This window comes from Triturus cristatus, chromosome 10 (assembly GCF_964204655.1).
Source record: "Triturus cristatus chromosome 10, aTriCri1.1, whole genome shotgun sequence".
Lineage (NCBI taxonomy): Eukaryota > Metazoa > Chordata > Amphibia > Caudata > Salamandridae > Triturus > Triturus cristatus.
Genome location: NC_140593.1, coordinates 1041054498 through 1041073126, shown reverse-complemented (window position 1 = coordinate 1041073126; position 18629 = coordinate 1041054498). Strand labels below are relative to the sequence as shown.

Here is an 18629-nt window from a genome sequence, read left to right as displayed (position 1 = left end):
GGAGATGTAGCAAAAGATCAAAGCCAGTCTGTGAGGAGAAACTGCCAGGCGGTAGTCAGGTTGATTGCTTCCTGCACGCACCCAAATACAATCATTTGGTCCATTCATGGCAATGTAGGGAATGGCTTTTCAGAGTTAGCGTTTAAATTTGAAAACACCTTTCCGAATTCTGAAGACTATCATATTTTACGTGTTTTGTTGTATAATTTGGCTTATGCATGAGGCTGTAAGAGTCAAGGCAGACGCTTGAATTGGCTAGCCCAATTAACTTGTTGGCTCACCCATCTCTAAAGCAAGGTGAAAGAAATCTCAAACTGGTTGCTAGTGGACACATGCCCTCTTCGTGTCTACTGAATTACTTTTTAAGCCTTTGGTCTCTATTTTCATAAATCACTGCCAGGTTACTGACCTTATCCCAGTCTCCCTGGACTGCAGAAGGAATACATAAAAGAAAAGGGCAACAAAAGGACAGTGGAGGGACGGGCCAGATATAAAATAAAAACCTTAACACTTACTCTGCAAGTGACACCTGTATTATAAGCAGCCGGATCTCTTAGAGGGAGGGGGAGGGGAGGCCTCTTCGCCCGGCTGACTCATGATGTACACCAACAGACGAAGAGGCAGTGATAAAAATAGAAGATGGACACCGTGGGGGAAATCATGTCTGGAGCCAAAGCATTAGAAAGTTAAAATGTGCAATTTTATTTTTTTCGTTTCTGTAAATCCTCGGTTTTCAGTGCAGCACCAGTGTGTAAAGTGGCGGATCGGGTCCTCTAATCGCGCTAATCTGCGGATTGTCTCAAACGTAGAAGCAAGCAATATGTGCAGGAAACAAAGTATACTTTATACTGTTTCATATATGATTGCCCATGATGTACGCATGAATTAGCAGCCTCCTACATTATTAATTTATTATTGTTAAAAACCGGTAATAAGTGGTAGAGAACGAACGATTGGGAGGAAAAGCATAGACGTGTACAGAGTCTGCAGGAGCGCCACTGGGTGATTGCCTTCAGAATGTTTGTGCCCGGCCAGGCATTATGCGCAGCCTCTCCACTGTCTGAGCAGCCCCTGCCTAGTACACCCAAGGTGCCTTTTGCTAAACACTGCTGCCGGTAATTTTGCCCTGAATTGCTGGCACTTTATAACTTTGACGGTCGGATGCACACGGCAACTAATTAACAAGCACATTTCAGATGTAATCGACCTCCTATTTGTAAAACTTAGAGCGCCTAATGCCTCCGATCAGGGAGACCTTGGGTGAAGGACAGTTTAACAACAAGTAACCTGACACTGGAATGCAGCCTGCCCTCCATCTGGCACACTGCGCACCGCAAATTATAATTAAAAACAGATGGCACACGGTCGCGCTGCTGCTCGCTCCGGAGCACCCTAGGCCAGGAGACAGAGAAGGCAGGACATGCACCCGCCTTGGACCAATTGCATGCTGTCTTTCTTAGAAAGACTCATGCAAAGGCCAATTGCGGGTGATAAAAAAGCACGAGCGTGTGTTCAGAGTTTAAAAGTCCTTACTAAAAGCCTCGCAGAGAAGCGCATGCGCGCTTGCTCAGGTGAGCCCTAAAAAGAAACATAGCGGATGAGGGGGCAAGGAGGGGAAAAGCAGAGCACAAGGCAGACAGCAAAACAGCATGGAGGAGAAAGCAACACAGAGGGAGAAGAAAACAATAGAGTAAGCGGGAGACAACATGACCTCTTGGAGAACTCTAGAGAGCAGACAGAACACAAGGAGACAGCAACAAGGGGAGCAGGGTGTGAAGCACAGAAGGGGCAGAAGAACACAACGGAGACAGTAGTATATGGGCAGGTAGAAGTACATTTGAGGAGAGTACAAGAGGGACAGCGCTGGAAAAGACATGCACTCATGGACTGCTTAATCCCCCCCCCCCCAACCCTCCCCGCCCCAAAAACCAATACAAAAAAGTAGAACCCTACCCGTGAGAATGGAAAGACAAGTCAGCCAAATAAAGAGGAGCAACAAATACTAGATGGACAAGGCAAATCCACTGAATAAGAAGCAAGGGGATGAGCGTGACAAAGCCAAGCCATTGCAAGAAATGGGCACGCTTTAAGCCTATAGTAAGTTCTTGGTGGCCCACAATAGGTCTTTAGCAAAATAGAGCGGACTACATACTTGGGTTAGTGTGCGCTCACAAAGAAATAAAACCCAAAAGATATTTCACCAAGTAGGCCTCACTAGACTTTTCTCTAAAGAGACCCATCACATTTTTAATACATTAAGACTAACTTTGTAAAAAGGTACTTCAGGATGCCCGAGCCATAACTAGCTAAAAACCCATTCAGTCAATCAGCACACATGCAGAGCGGGAATCGAAAGCCTTGGCTAGGAAAGTGAACGATTAGAGGGATACAGCGTGCCTCTGAGAATAACAGTAAATGGGAGCAAACTGCTGACCACTTAGCAGAGATTAGCTATCTGGGTGTGGAAAGGAACAGTTGAACAGATGACTAGACCCTGCAAGAGACCTGGCTGGAGAGAGACCTCATGCATAGAACCCTCCCCAAGAAGCTAGGGGCTGCAGGACAGACCTGAAGGAACTTTTGTAGCACTTGGAAATAATTTGGGATTTAAGCATTCTTCCACTGCTGAAGGGCGGTACAAAGTTTGCTCGAGGCTTGCAAGGGAGTTTACCCCAGAAGGAAGGCCACGTTTGTCCCTCTCTGAGCCTTTTCTGACAATTAAATGGTTTGGTGGAAACATATAGGAAAGTAATACAACTTTTTGGAGCCTAGCCAGAGGATTTGGGGTTTAAAAAAAGTCCAAAGGTAAAACCTTGGACCAAGTGAGGCGACAATACTACTTGACCAGCAAAGCACCATTGGTGGCTACAAAATCCAGGTTTGTCACTGAACTATTGGAATAAAAGCCATGGGCTTTAGCTGGATTGTGAAGACAGACTTCAAAGAAGCATTGCCAGTCACTAGGATCCACAAAGTATGGAAAGCCACAGAAAATTACTATACGTTTCTACTAGCCAGAAAATGTATTCCTAAGACCTGACAGAGAAAATAAGTCCCAGTAGTATATGGATGGCTGGTGCAGATCAGAAGAGCTGCTGCATTATAAAATAAGCTTCAAATCAATAGTGAAGTAGGGAAGGAGTATTACGAGTGTGTCAAACAAACAGGGTCTTTGAAAAACATCTGAAGACTACAGGGTACAAGCAGAACATATCTGGTCCTATGGCCACTTCTCTCTGTACACAACTGGCCCGACAGCTTAAGGGTGCAAAGCCTCTCTTCCAGTCAATGCTTTGTGAGGTTATCTGCTTTTTGCTGGTGAATGTGAGGATGGAAATATGTAGACTAAAACGGTTGGCGTCTTGCCCCCAAAGTCCAAAATAGTGCCCTTTGTTTCGGACAGCTAATGCTGTATTTAAAAGCCTCTGAAAGAGACATGAGGGAGCATTTTTGTAGCGACATCACTGCATTAAGCAGACACATCTGCATCGTCAAACAAGCACATTATTAAACAAGTATTGGCAAAGCCAAAAGATCTTCCCAATGTGAAAGATATTAAATTTGCCAATGTATTTTAGCCATGTTGTAGAGCAGTGCAGCAGCTCTGCAGCATGTCTAAAAGTTAGGGGGGAAAAGGGGGATGATGCGGCTAGCGCTGGACGAATCAGTGTTTGTATTTTCTTATGAGAGGTGGGTGTAGCCAAGAGATGCAGGGATGGTAGGAGGGCCCAGGCAACATGGAAAACGGGAGTAAGGGAACAAGCAACAAACATCACAATAAGGTAAAAAGAAATGGCTATGATGCGGCCAGCGCTGGCCACCACATAGTGCTATTTTTTTATCTATGGCGTGTGGGGAGAGGGACGACAGACAACAGGATGTGGGAGGGAAGAAGAAACACAGAAGAAGAAAAATAGTACCTGAATCACAGAGCACAGCAGAAGGACACTAATTAAAATGAAGCAATCAGTACTAGGTCCACATTCCACAGGAAATAGGAAGTGAAACTGGCACGTGCAGGCCATTTAAGAGGCAGCAAATAAGAGTGACAATGAAGCCAACAAATGTTAAGTAAAGGGCAGTCTCCAAGCTCCTTGTAGCAAACAATCTCTCTCGCAAGTGACAACACATTAGCACTGTCATAGGGCGAGACTTTTGAAGATTATTCACTTAGGGCTGCGAAGACTCCAAAAGGTGCGATTTAGACTTCAGTGCTTTCTATTATACAGTGTTTAAAAAGCGCAGTCCTTTTGATCGCCAATAGGGTACAATTAAAATGAACACTTTAGAGATTTAAGTTCTTTAGACGTAAAGTTATTTATTGATGAGTGTCAAGGCTATGTTCCAGTTAGACAACTACCATACCATTGAGAAGTGGTGGTGAGAAACACGGGGCCGGGACTATTGTTACTTGCATGGATCACTGGAGAAACTGTAAACAGACTACAATACCAACGCTGGCAGTAGCCAACAACAAACAGTGTAAGAGGGGCTAGACTAGATGAGGAATCTCAGACCCTTCTACTACCCACCACTAAACTCCCTTACCCAATATGGTTTCATTATTGCAATAGAGGTCAATAATAAAGGTCAATTTATGTCATGGCCTACGGCTCATACAAAACATCAAACCCCTGCTTTCGCTTTCATCATCAGCAAATGGCATAGTTCATTAACAGATAACCAATTATTAGCAGCAACTGCAGGCTATGGCAGTATGGCTACTGAAAACAAAACTGGCAAGCAAAATTGTTTTCATAATGGAGGACTGTAAAACTGTCTGAGGAATGTGGTTTATTTAGATTCAGTATTTGCAATCACAGAACATTAGACTACGGTTCACTTTTATGCACACACAAAGACAGGGCGACTACATTCCGCTAGCACACTTAACATTTACTCATGCAGACATGAAGAAATCCCACAACACAGAAACCCTCCATAAACTTAGAGCAGACAAACCACAGGAAACAGTCTCCTTTGATAACCAAAGACTGCATCTTCCATTAGCAAATGCTTTGCGGGACCTCGGAATGCAGAAAGTTGAACACTCATGCAATTCAACAGATGTTAAGGCAAACATTTCGAAATTCTAGGACCAACCACAGACTTGTCTGTGCAGTAAATCAGCGAGGAATTCCAAACACTTTGCCTTTTCAACCTCGAAAAACCCCAGACTTTAATAGGTTACACGGCTTGCGGTCTTTGGAATGGAAAGAGCTGATCCTGTTCCATGCTGTTCCGCTTTAAGCACCTCTTGTGTAACTGCTACAATACCGTTTATTTAAAAGAATATGGGGCTGTTCGCGGGGAACAACCTGTGACCCTAGAAAAATGCAACCACAGCATTCAGACGAGACTGCGCTTCTAAAACTACTGAACCGGTGGGAAACATTACAAAATATGTATAACTCCCAGCAGGATTTAGCAAGCTAGCAACAACAGGCTATTCCAAATTTTGGAAACTTTAATTTAGAGCATTTTACGCATTTATCTAAACAGGACACAGATTTGGCATTCTGGAATGGGAGGTGGGGGCGTTATTGTGTGGTGCACAGGGCAAATGAGAATACTGCAACAGACGGAGCGAGACAATATTCAAATGCACCATGGCACTGAAGTCTGCAACATTTGAACATCGGACCCGGGCTTAAAGTGGGGCGGGTCTTGTAGGGTCCAAGACCCGGCATTAAGTAAACACAGGCCTGGAAACTAGTCCCACTTGAGCTCTATATTCACTTAAGTTTACTGGCAAAACTATGATGGATTTCTCAAAAAGACTGTAAAAAATCCTTAAGGCTTTCCAGGTCAGAGATTCAATTCAGTTAACATTTCAGTTTTACTTCCTTTTGTATTCCCAGAGTGTACTTGCTTTTTTTCCAAGATGTTGTATAGTGCATACTCTGAACGGAGTTGCAACCTGGTGTCCGAGTGGCTTTGGCGGTGGGATGTGGCATGTGATGTGGCACAATTGAGAGTTCTTAAGTTTAGGGTCAAGGAGTGTGAGTTTCCGATGGTACCCGTCAGTGTTCAAAGGTGTGTAGACTACATGCACATCCAGTCCTCGGCCTCTCGGAGGAGTGCACACAGCAATGGTGACTTATGTGCAAGTTGAAATTGTGGGAAAGTGTGAGTTATGTATATAGAGGGTTACAGAAAGATGTGGGGAGAAACATGGCATAAGTGGGTAGCAGAGAGAACACAGAACAATGTGGTGTAAAGGGGTGAATTGGAGTGTCTGAGACACCCAAAGGCGGCTAAGCCCTCCACAGATCTTAGTAGTTTTTATCTCCATATTTTCAGAATTGACACATTTCCAATTGTAACTATTCTTAACCAAATGGTTGTTATTCATTTAGCTGATACAACTAACAAGCATTGGCAAAGTCAATAGGGCTGGCTTATTTCAGGTGTAGGTGTTGCTTCTTGTAAAGTAGATCTTGATGCAATAACAGAAAACTGAGAGACTCTCCAAAATACTGGTCAGGTGGCAGGCTGTGTGAAGCACAGGGTTTTAGTTTACATATTTTAAGCCACACCCTTAATTACACAGGGCACGCCTCTTGGAAAGGATTCTTAATTGCACTTCTTTGGTAACGGGCGCTTTAAAAAATATATATATTCAACCCACTTAAAGCACTTCACAGAACAAATATTCTGCCAAGGAATCACTAAGGCCAATCTACAGCCTTCAACACTCAATACACAAGGAGGCAACCTTTCGGAAATTCACCAAACAATCGTAGCCAAGGACTCCTCGATAGTGAACAGAATATTGTCCTCCAAACATGTGATGCAGTTTGCTTTCACACCCAAGTTCCGACCATACTTCACTTGCTATTAAACGAAGGATTTATCGTCTGCTGGACATGAACTAATTACACACCCCTCAGCAATCCTATGTTCCTTTGCTGGTGGACAACATCAATACACTGTACCGCCTACTCAAACAAGCATTGGTTATGCATCGGTTTCGCCTATATGATGAAGAATGAGCTGTTTTTAATCAATCATCATCATCCGGGACAAAGGGACGAAGGAAAGAGCTCCCTGACAAGTATCACGGGAGTGGAGAGGATGCGGCGCAGTGGCCAAAGCTGCTGACTTGAGAGCTCAGGATCCGGGTTTGAGTCTCAGCGGCGCAACATCCTGTGATTCTGGGCAAATCATGTCATCTCTCCGGGTGATAGATTGTGCTGTATAAATCTGCTGCAAGACGAAAAAGCAGATAGAGACAAAACACTATGAAAAAATATTTCCACCGAAGAGGATGGTTACAGTATTTCGGCTACAGGAAATTGATAGAAGCAAACAAGGAAAAAGCATTGGTAAGTGCAAGAAAATATGCTACAGCCAATAGAAATGGAGGAAAAGTAAGCAGCAAGCACAGGAACCAACAAAAAACCAGGAACGCGAGGGAGCAGGATGTAAGCCCCTTTTAAAACTTAAATGAAAAACAATAGATTTCACAAGCACATCGCAAGCGCTGTGCAGGCGATACCTAAACATTATCACTGTTTGGACTCCGGTCTGCTGGCTCAGAGTCACCCTTGATACTCCCCCTAAGCGTTTTAAAAACATAAGTATATTAAACACGATAACATTCATTTGGGTGCTGCAGGAGGAGTATTTAACAAAGAACAGCAGCAAAGGAACAGTTGCTTTCACACACCCGACAGGTACATGTTTTTAATAGACTAAGAAATGGTACTTCTGGGACAAAACAGATTGCAAGATCACCAAGAAAAGAAAAAAGAAAAGAAAAAAAAAAGACAACCGAATGCACTGCACGCTTACTGGCTACAAACACTTCACATACCATGAAAAATAAACCATGCGCAGTTGTCGGATTTTTGGAATTGTTACTTCCCAATGAATACAGCGAGCCATGCCGACGTGCACGGCCTAGAACTAGAGTAAACAGGGTCTGAGTAAACAGGGTCTAAGTTTCAGCGCTATTAGTATGGAATGCTCAAACAGACGGAACGGAATGTCAGTAATGGACGTGGAAACCAAGTATCACTAACAAAGCACACACAACTTTCAGAACCTCAAGAGACAGGGCTAGAGTTCACATGCGACCCTGAAACAGCCGAGGCACGTGCAAGCGAATAGGACATTGTCACGCCGATTTATCAAACCATCTAGCAGTCGGTGAGGAATTGAAACAAAAAGGCCGCGTAGGAAGTAGGCAAACAACATTTTATCGGACAAAGGGAACACAGAGAAACTGCTGATATCTCCATCCATCGCAGCTCCAACGCACTCTGTTTGGGGGAGGGTGAATTCGATGCACCATCTTGTGCTAGGCACTGCTCGAAACCAGCAAAAGCATTGTTCGTCCAGTTTGAAATATGAGGATGAGAATGGTGACACCCGAGCCAGCCTCTGGCAGCCCCAAGCTGTATAAAAGGAAACCGTACTTCCATTCTGAGGCTGCTCTCTGTCCCACATTGCCACGATTTAAAGGTGCGCTTAACTTTTGATTGAGGAATCTGAAGCGGCAATGTGACCCTGAGAACGTGAACAGGCAGGGTCTGCCCTACTAACCAGCAGATGAATCCTTAAACCAACTCCGGGGTGGAGGCATGGGGTGCGGGAAGTCACTGGAAATTAGAATTAAACAAAATATGTGCTTGAAGAGGTTTTAGTCAGATTAAGTCTCAAGAGTGCACACAGTCCATCATGGCAGCCTACCCTCGATTGACTGGTTAATCTTTAACCATCATTGTACGGCCTCCATTCCGGAAATTTAGCAAGAGTCATTGAAAACAGAGAACCTCTATGAGAGCAACAATCAATGTTATGGAAAGCGGAGTCCAACAATGTTTAAGGGACCAAAGGGCAATCAATGCGTTTAACACATTAAACAAACTTGGCAAAAAGTGTGATCTACAAAAAGGCCTATCATCATAGAAGGGCGGTAGGAAGAAGGACTTGTGTCATTGCTACAGTACAACACGTTTTCAGTGTGTTGAATGGGGCTCATTATAGTGGTATCTGCCTCAGAGACTTACAAATTGTGATCAATTCACTACCATTTGCTAGGTTGTATTAATCTCACAGTCACATAAGCCTCACTGATCGCATGCGTCGTAGAAGCATCTCACTCCACTCTTTGCAAGGCGCTTACAACACTGCAGGAATGAGGAGCCAAAGGCCATAGGCACCGGCAGAGGATGTGCCTCACAAATTCCACAGGCGTGGCGTATGGTTGTGGACGTACGTGGTCATAAATAGCATCCCGAGGAGCGAAAGGTGCATACTCCTGTTTTGTGAGCACACCGCTCTATTTGTGCCTTGGTGTAGGGCTCCCAAAAAACAACCAAATCCATTACATTTCTTTTAAGGGACTACCAAACTTGTGTTTGGTCATTCCATATGTATCTAACATAATGTAAACCTGCAGTTGTCCTTCCCGGATAGTTTTAATATGGCCGACATAAAAAATACCTCAAGAAGTGCGCTCAGAAGCGAGCAAAAACGTTGATGGTCAACATAGTTAAGTTCATCCAGTTCATACTTGCTTTGGCCCCAAGCAGATGGCCAGAGAGCCAGGTACTTATGAACCAGCAAGATCACATAGTGTCGAGGCAGTTTCCGACATTCCCCCTCAATCGCACTTAAAGCTGCTACCGCAGTTGTATACTCATTCTTTGCTTTTTCTGATTGGGGATTCTGACGAATCACCTCGCATTCTTTCCTGGACTTGCACCAAGCAGACACCCCAAAACAAACCATCAATGACGAGCTACACAACATGTGCCATGAAAGCAGTCACTTACACCTCACGCATTTCAGCAACAAACACCACCAGACAACCATACATAAACACACAAAACAAACAGAACATCTCAAAGCTACCCCCATACCTCCCAAAAACCACAGAGGTGGCACCAGTCATAATGTCCTGTACTTTTAAACATAAAAAAATAGTCTTTACTACAAAAATACTACAATGCACAACTGGATCCAAACCATCGTACCAGTAACGCCTGGGTGTCCGACTAGATTGGCGTTCCTCAACAGCCCTGTATTCCATTACATCATCACCCGATTATTTGTTGCCAACTACAGTACCAAGGGGAATGACGCAGAAATTTTATTCCCGAGTATTCTTGGTGGCGTTTTAAACAGATGGTCTGAATTTGATCCGTGCGGATACTGGAACGCTAACATCTGGTGTGGAAGGAGGAAGTCAAAGCTGGCAAGGGAAACCAAGAAATGAATGCTTGGAGTTCGGCAAGAAGCTTCATTCACATGCAAAGCAAGAAGAGGAACATATTAAAATACTGCAAAGACCAATGCAAGTGTGTTTCTAGGATATATATATATATATATATATTTATTTATTATCTACTGGCGGTCGCCAGTAGATAGTTATAGTTAGGACCGTGTTTCCATAGGAAATCCGCAACATTCTATTTGGAATAACTTTGGCGCCGATTGATGAATCCTCGCGAAATTCTCAAAATAGGTGGGGCGCTCCGCTCCTACCCTGAAAGTCTCGGGGGGATTCGTCAAGCGGGGGCTGAGAAAAAGGGGGGGTCCCAAAACGCGTTTTCCCCATGCATTTTTCCATAGGACCTTTAGTCCGAGCTACAGCCCGAACGGCTGAACAGAATTACTTGAAATTTGGCAGAGAGGTAGCCCTCAGGTCAGGGATGTGCCTTTTGAAGGTCTCGTGTACATCTGTTCAGTATTTCCTGAGAAAATAGCATTTAAATCAATATATATATCTATGGGCGCGCTCCGAGCGCGTACCGTAAGCTTACCATACGCGCACGCTGCCGTGCGCGAGCGCGATTCTGATTGGTTGTTAGATCTCAGTAAACATTCGAATCGGTCGAAACCAGGAAGTGTCGGCCGCCATTTTGTCTCTCGCAGTCTGAGGGGGTGAAAAACAAAGGTGGATAACGTGAAAAGGGGGCAGGCTGGACAGTTCCTGACCCCCTAGCCTTTGTCAGGGGGTCCCAGAAGGACCCCCAAGGGCAAAAAATTAATTTTAATTTTTTTTCGAAAAATCGCCGAATGCGCGTAGCGTACGCGCACGGCATACACGGAGAAATTCTGCGAGAAAAATTCCGCGAACTTCGCGTAACTATTTCGCGATTACGCGTACCGTGCGCGCACGGCAAAAAAAATTTTACAAAAAGGAAAGCTAAAAAAAAAAAAAAAAAAAAAGAATTGTGAGGTAAGGTTGGCTCTTAAAAGAGCCGTTGGGTTAATACAGGGATGGAGGAAAGAAAGGGAATATTATGAGCGTCTACAAACGTGCTGGTCTATCTTATTGTTAATAAGGGAAACACTGGTCTCCCCAAAAACAATAAGACCACAACACCTTGTACACCTCATTGCAACCCTCCCAAATCGAGGGTTAACGTCCAAAGGAGCAGAAGAAGGTGATGCTCCCACCTCAGAGGAAGGGCTCAGCTGAGCTGCCGATGATGTACTCGGCTGAGCTTCTGAGGTTGGGCTCTGGTGACTTACTGAAGAGTTTTCTCCAGTATGTCGAGCAAAGGTCCTGGGATGTCTATCCCTAAGGTGTCTCATCATAGAGTGATTTCCAAAGGAATACTTCTTCCTTGGATTTCCTCTAGATAAAACACGGTCACAAAGTGTGCAAGTGACCAATGGAGCATTGACCTTTTTCTCCCCCTCAGGAAAAGTAAAATACTCCCATACAAAAGAATTCTTTTGTTTCCTCCTTCTCTGGATGATGGTGGTGCTGCTAGCCTCACTCTCAGAAGAGGTCTGCTGTTCTGCCATTGTATCTCAATGTCAATTCAGCTCCTTCTCCTAGGGGATCTCAAGCAGTAATGAGGGGAATGGGTGTGGTGTGGGAAGTTACTGGAACTGAAAGTAGTTTCAACCAATGAAAAGTGTTCTTTGTGGATCACATGACCTACCGTGCGCGCTCCGTAAGCTTACGGTACGCGCTCGGAAACAAGTACGCATGCGTGAACGTGACGCTTACGGAGCGCTTACGGAGCGCGTACGTAAGACGCACTCGCGCATGCGCATTACACGCCCCTGCGTAACCGCGACGTTGCTTCCGCGTGTACGCGTACGTCACGTACGTATCACGTAAGCGCACCGTACTTATGACGTACGGAGCGCGTAGCGTCAGCTTACCGTACGCGCACGGAAAAATGCATTAAAAAAAAAAATTAACCATTCCATAATGCAGGATATAGTAGATATATTATTTTATACATAGGTTTACCAAAAATCTCCCAAAAAAATTTGCATTTAAAAAACCGTACAAATTCACTGAAAAAAACCATAGGTTTCACACACGTTATAGTTATCTGGACATTTCACTCGTAAAAAACCAATGAAATTCCCCCGTTATAGTTAGTGCAGGCAACTATAACTCACGCGACACACACACACACACACACACACATATATACACACACACACACACACACACACTACAGACATTCTGCAGCATCCATCGAGGGTGCAGGAAGCTGGACATACGCCAGGATTTCAGAACATCCATATACAACAAACTACACTATAATGAATCTAAATGCCACTCATGTCAAGAGTAGGGGATCATCCTAAAAATGCCACGCGGATGTGGTCCGCTTGGATCCGAGTGAGGCACTGTGCACATGGAGGGAGCGAGTGGTGCCTTCTGTTACAGATGCGACTGTGTGCGCCACTCCAACACATTGGGTGACATCCATAACCACAAAAAAAAAGGGGGCCACAAGGAAACATTTTATTTGCACAGTTACAAAAATATTCAGTTTTGAAGCAAAAAGGTTTTAAATAGTGCTTCGTTTTCACCATTTCAATGTTTCGTCCAAGTAGCTTTACCATAAAGAGACAGGTAAACAAACATTGAGCCATTTTCTGAATTAAGAACATTCAGGTCAACCCAAGTGACAAGGCTACCTTTGGAGCCTACGCTCGGTGCAAGAGGCCTGCACTCCACCGATGGTTACCTGGGAAGGATTCTGCTCATCGTTTACATGTGCATACCACAATGGGCAACAATCCAAGAATAAGTGTCTACGCTTCCATGTTAAAGAGCCAGCAAAGTATAATGAAGCAGGTCTTTGAGGAAAGCAGCTCGGGTGACCGCCATTTGCAAACTGTCAGCACATCCCTATTTTAAAGTAGAATATAAGTTAAGAAAACAAAAGCACTTACGGAAGATCTCATGTCAAAGTGAGACGTGAGGCCTTCTATATAATGCATATAATGCATGGTTGAATTGCTGCAATTACTTCAGATATTACATTGCCTCTGGGGTTCAAAAAAAGTAAGCGGAAACTAATAAGGCTGCATACATTGTTTAGGTAAATCATGGCAGGTTCATGAAGCAAAGCCAGGAGCGTTCGTAAGGCATAAACCGGCTCTGGCAAAGCCAATTCTTTGTTACCACAGTAGGCAACACTATTTTGTGCCTTGTGCTTAGTACGTGTGTAAGCTAGTAACGTTATTGCATTACGGTGGGCTTTTTTCAAATATGAATTACGGTTATAGGCAGTAGTACCCCAACAGCAGGATTGTTTTTTTACTTAATTAGGAAAAAAGGGATAGAAAATAGTTAGGGTAACTGAAATTAGTAGCGAAAAGATAAAGGAGTGAAAAAATTGAATATGAAGGGTTTGTCCGGCGAGAAAAACAGAAGAAGAATAGAAAATTATTAAAATCTAAAGGGCGATAAGAAACAGAGCAAAAATAAATTAAGGTAAAAAAAAGTACTGTCCTAGTGAACAGATGGCCCTGTGAAACCTATTGGTGCAGCCAATGCTCGTTTTCCCCCACATGGCGAATGTGTATGTGCACACCGTGTTTCAAACTACTTAATACACAACATATATCGGTAACACTGACAGGAAGCAGACCGCTTTCTTCTAGCTCTTAGAGGGAGGGAACTTGAAGGAAGCAATCTGAGGTCTTATCATCACCTTGGGGTACTGTGAAGCTCAACAGGAATGCATAGTAGTCAGTTTAGACTATTTGTTGATAGCATATCTGACAGGTGGAAAAAAACAGTCATCTCTAAAGCCTAAGATACACCTTTTCTCTATTAAGAGCGACAAGACATCTAAAAAGAGGACCCTTACTCTGACTCTTTAGGAAAACCCAAGCTCGGGTAGTGGCAGGAGGCTGGGGAGGCGAGGTCTTACCCCTTTGGCATGCACACCCCCAACAGAAGAAAGCCAGCATGCCTTATTCTGGTGAACGTCTAAATGTTAGGTATATACACCAATTAGATGGCAATTTTCTCAACATTGCATCAATAGGTGTTCAACTGTCTTCATGTGATTCTTTGTGCCAGCAAACCTCAAACCATTCAAGCAGACGGTAATAAAGAAACCAACAAAGCTAGCTGTGCTCCGGGCTCTTTTAGTTCTTCTAGAACTTCATAAATGTGCTTCCATTGTAGGGCATTTATAAAGAAAGAACTGGAGCGCTTCCACCACACCTGCAGAATCCAAGGGCCGCCTACGTTTTCAATAGTGAGCAGACAAGTAAATACCGAAAGCAAACAAGATCATGCCAGTCGATATGGGGGTTCTTCCCCTTAAAATCATTGTGGGTCCAACACTAACCAGATAAACCACAGCCCACTCGGAGGATCAGATGAGGACAGAGTAGTAGATCTTAGGTGGCCTCTCATCAGCAGGACCACTGGTAGTCTTAGACCAGTGACCCAACATGTGTCTGGGCTCTCAATGACTCCCCTCCATCTCCAACTATGATTGCCACTCCAGGGATGGATAAGGGCCACGGGGAACTAGCAGCTAGAGGAACCTTTACAATACTTGGACTTCCAGAATGCTCCAGTTCACTGCTCCTCTCGGGCTCAAAGCTGGAGCCTTCACTCAGGATGCTGCCTGCTCAGAAGCTAGCATATTCTCAAAAGACCGACTACTAGAGAATTCTCACTTTAAGACTGTTCAGGCACTCACTCATTCAGGCTCCTGCAGGCACCATTAGTCACACCAGACTGAGCCAGCAACTGCATCAGTGCGGTCACGCCTATGGTCAGCTCTTGGCTTCCATGTTCCTTCCGCCTCTGGCATACGTGCATACCAAAAATGCATACTTTCTTTTGTAGAGGGTCCCTGGATAAATAGAATCTCAAGACATAGCAATGCAATACACTGCACCACTTTAAAATGAAAGCGACCTGCTACTGAGTACACTAACTAGATTCAGTGCAGTACTACACTTGTGTGGTGTGTAGTAGTCTTGCTTTTTCACTCAAAAAAGATTGCCATTTACATCTGCAGTAATCAACCAGGTTTTGTTTGGAGCAAACATTCCGTCTGTGGCTTCTCCACTAGGATCTGGGAATAAAGACTCAACAAAAAAGAAGCAAACACCAGGTCTGCATCCTTTCTAGTACAAAGCAAGAACAATGTTAAAAACAAAATGGTACTCAAAAATGGCCTATTATTAACCTGCCCTCATGGGTATAGTTATCAATCTGTAGATGTTTTTCTTGACCAAATACCTCACTCAACAAAAATTCAAAATTAGGTTTATGATTAGAACATTAAAACAAGCATTTACAATGCAATGGTCTCGGCATTGTCAAAGTTAGAGCTATTGGTATTGCTCATGACATTGGCCTACTGCTTTCTCCTCTAAAATGGCAGTGCTTGGAGATATGTTCCCAAAGTGGCATCTTTGATTAAGGGCAGAGGTGGTAACACTGTGTGGACCTTTCCTGCTATACTTCAAATTGAAACATGCAGTTAAATCTATATAACCATGTTTATGAATCTTTCACAAGAAAGTATTTCCCCCCCCAAACAGGCTATGACAGCAGATACTAGGTGCACAGCGTAATTTCTAAAACAAACAAAAAATAACAACAAAGAAAGAAAGAAAGAAACGAGAGAAATAGCCAAGTCGAGAATATCCTTCTTACTCTGTCGCTATACCTTATTGGGAGGCGGACATAGACTGAACTAACAAATGAGTAAAAAACATTTTCTTCTGTAATCGATCTAAATCGCTACACTTTAAAATTCGAACACTCAATGGTACACTATTGCCACTGAGACGGTTAGAAATAGGGCTCGTGCAGACCCATTCTGCATTGGGTTTCGCAATGTCCAGTTGATTCTCCTGAGGTAGCTTAGCTAGAGCCCCGAGGCAGACATGCAGGAGCTACACCTGCAGCTCTTACCGAACCTGCTGTGGTCCTGCCGGGTGCCGTGCACCGTGCCGTTCGAGAAGATCTCCAGGTGGAAGCCGATCCGGCAGTACAGCTGCCTCCGCCGCAGGATGCCCTTCAGGTGCGCGAAGTCGGTGGGCGACCCCCGCCGCAGCCGGCCCTTGATCTGCCCCAGACGCTCGGCCAAGAAGCCGGGGGAGTCCGACAGGGCCACGTTTCCGAGGGAGGCTGCGAACCCGTGCAAATCCCAATCCAGGGCCCCCATGAACCCCCCGATGTCAGCCATGGCAGGAAGGCACAAGCGCAAGGTGGGAGAAAGAAAGCGAGAGGTAAAATAAAAAGAGAGAGCGGCGAAGAAAGGAAACCGGAAAAGATGGACATACGGGGCAAAGCGAGGCTCCCTGCTAAACCAGGAAGTAGCGTACGGGACAATATGGTGGAGGTAAACAATCCCCAGTCCCAGAGAGCGGCACCGGGGGAACGTTTAGCAGCAGCGCGCACACAGCTCAGCTCAGTTTAGCTCGGCCCCTGCGAGCCAAATGAACATAAAACAAGAGCGGGGGGCTGCGGAGAGCAGCGCGGCGGCGAGGCACTCACTGTTCTGGCCGTCGGAGAGAGGGAGCCGTTGGGGAGGTAGGGGTTGCCCAGGTCTGGGATCATGATGAAGGGGTAGCCCGGGTACGGCGGGCCCTTAAACAGGCCTCCATCTTGCCTCTTTGCGGCTGTAACATGGCGGGGAGGAAAGGGAGATAGTGACGTCTTTCTCCGAGGTCAAGCAGAAATGCCTCGGAGAAACACAGCGTCATGTTCGGATTCGGGGGCGTGTTTTTCTTTCTCTCCTCTTCCCATTGGCTGGAATGTTTACATTCCAGAGGAGAGAAAGAAAGTAAAAATACGCCCCCGAATCCAAAAAAAAAGGGGCTTAAATGGACAGACGCCCCTCTCCTCCAATGGCTGGCCTCCGTTTAGGAAGCCAGCCAATGGAGAAGAGGGGCGGGTTCAAGCCCCGTACTAGAAAACGTTAAATCTCGCGAGCGAGACTGCGCAAGCGCAGCCTTCGCTAGCCGAGACCTAAAAAGACATAATACCCAGGTTTCTGCCAACCACTTATCAAATTACAGTCCATAATAATAAGCTGTAACTGTCCCTCGATGCAATACGGATACATACATTTCTTAAAAATGGGAACTTAAAACTGGCTTTTTATTTGTGTATTTCCTTTTTGGATTACTTTTCTTGAATCCATTTTATGTTGACCTGTCTGGATTACCAATCAAAGGTGTAGTCATCGAGGCAGAGCATGGACAGCAATTCTTAGCTAACCTTATCCATTAACTTCCCAATGCTGAAAACGGATTTTTTTTTTTTTTTTTAATGGATACATTTAAGATGGTGTTAACGATGAAAAGAACAGCACACAAATTTGGGGGAAGAAGATGGTGTAATCATCCAGTTTGTGAATCTTTTACCAGTCTAAGCAAGCATTTAGTCTTTACATGGAACCACTGCAAGTTATGTCAAAGCTTCCCCCTCTGTGCCTGACATCAATCAATGCTAGTGCCAAAATTGGCATCCACAGAAAGTGGAAAATCTCATCACAACCCAATGGCCAGGTTAATCAAAATGTAGTAAAAAGGTAATAAAAGCATGTACCTTTAAACAAAAAGCTTTAAAAAGTGAATTGGAAGCGATAATAAATGTGCAAGCAGACACCCTAAATTAGTATCAAAATATGTGATCCAGTCTGTTGGACAGGATTTCTATCCGTTAAAGATTAACGTACTACACTGATGTTAGGTCATTTTGGGATCCAGAAACCACTTTAATGAAGAATCCGATTTAAAAAAAATAGAGAAAGTACAATGAGGAGAAACAAAAGCATGGCAGTAATAAGTGGATCTAAACGGATGGTGCAAATTCACTTCGATCAAACTAACCAACACGGAGTTTGAGTCACAGAAAAACCATTTTCATCCCTCTTTTGAGACTTCCCTTAACTACTGCATTTCAGAATGCACTCATTCTAGACACATACTATATGGCACACTTGTGTGGCTGTGATGGGGATGGATGCCTCAGTGACCAGAAATAATTCCAAACATCCTGAAAGGTACTGTGAAAATGTGGTTCATTCAAGAGTGATGGGTGTCAAAGAAAACCCTTTGAAAAAGTTAAAACTAGCAAAAAAGAGATGGGAGAAAGTCAACGGAAATAAACAGATTACATTTGATATAGTGCATAGGCATAACCTTCTCTAGTTTTTGAAGAGCACCACCCTGTACAAAATGATACTGCTACCAAAGCTGATCAATCGACTTCGAAATACATACACTGTTTTGGGTCAAGGGAGACATTACTAAAGTTGAGTTTGTGCTGAGGATTGTATTATTAGACAGGAGCACCCACAAAAATATAGTTAACTAAAGCGCAAAAACAAACGCATGATGTGGAGGCTTGCCCTGCCAGATCTAGA

General features: G+C 44.2%; 1 protein-coding gene across 2 annotated transcripts in view; it reads right to left on the bottom strand.

The window, feature by feature from the left end:
- Window positions 1–18629, bottom strand: part of SMURF1 (SMAD specific E3 ubiquitin protein ligase 1) — a 241690-nt gene that overhangs the window by 181197 nt on the left and 41864 nt on the right. The gene's annotated exons all lie outside the window — the stretch shown is intronic.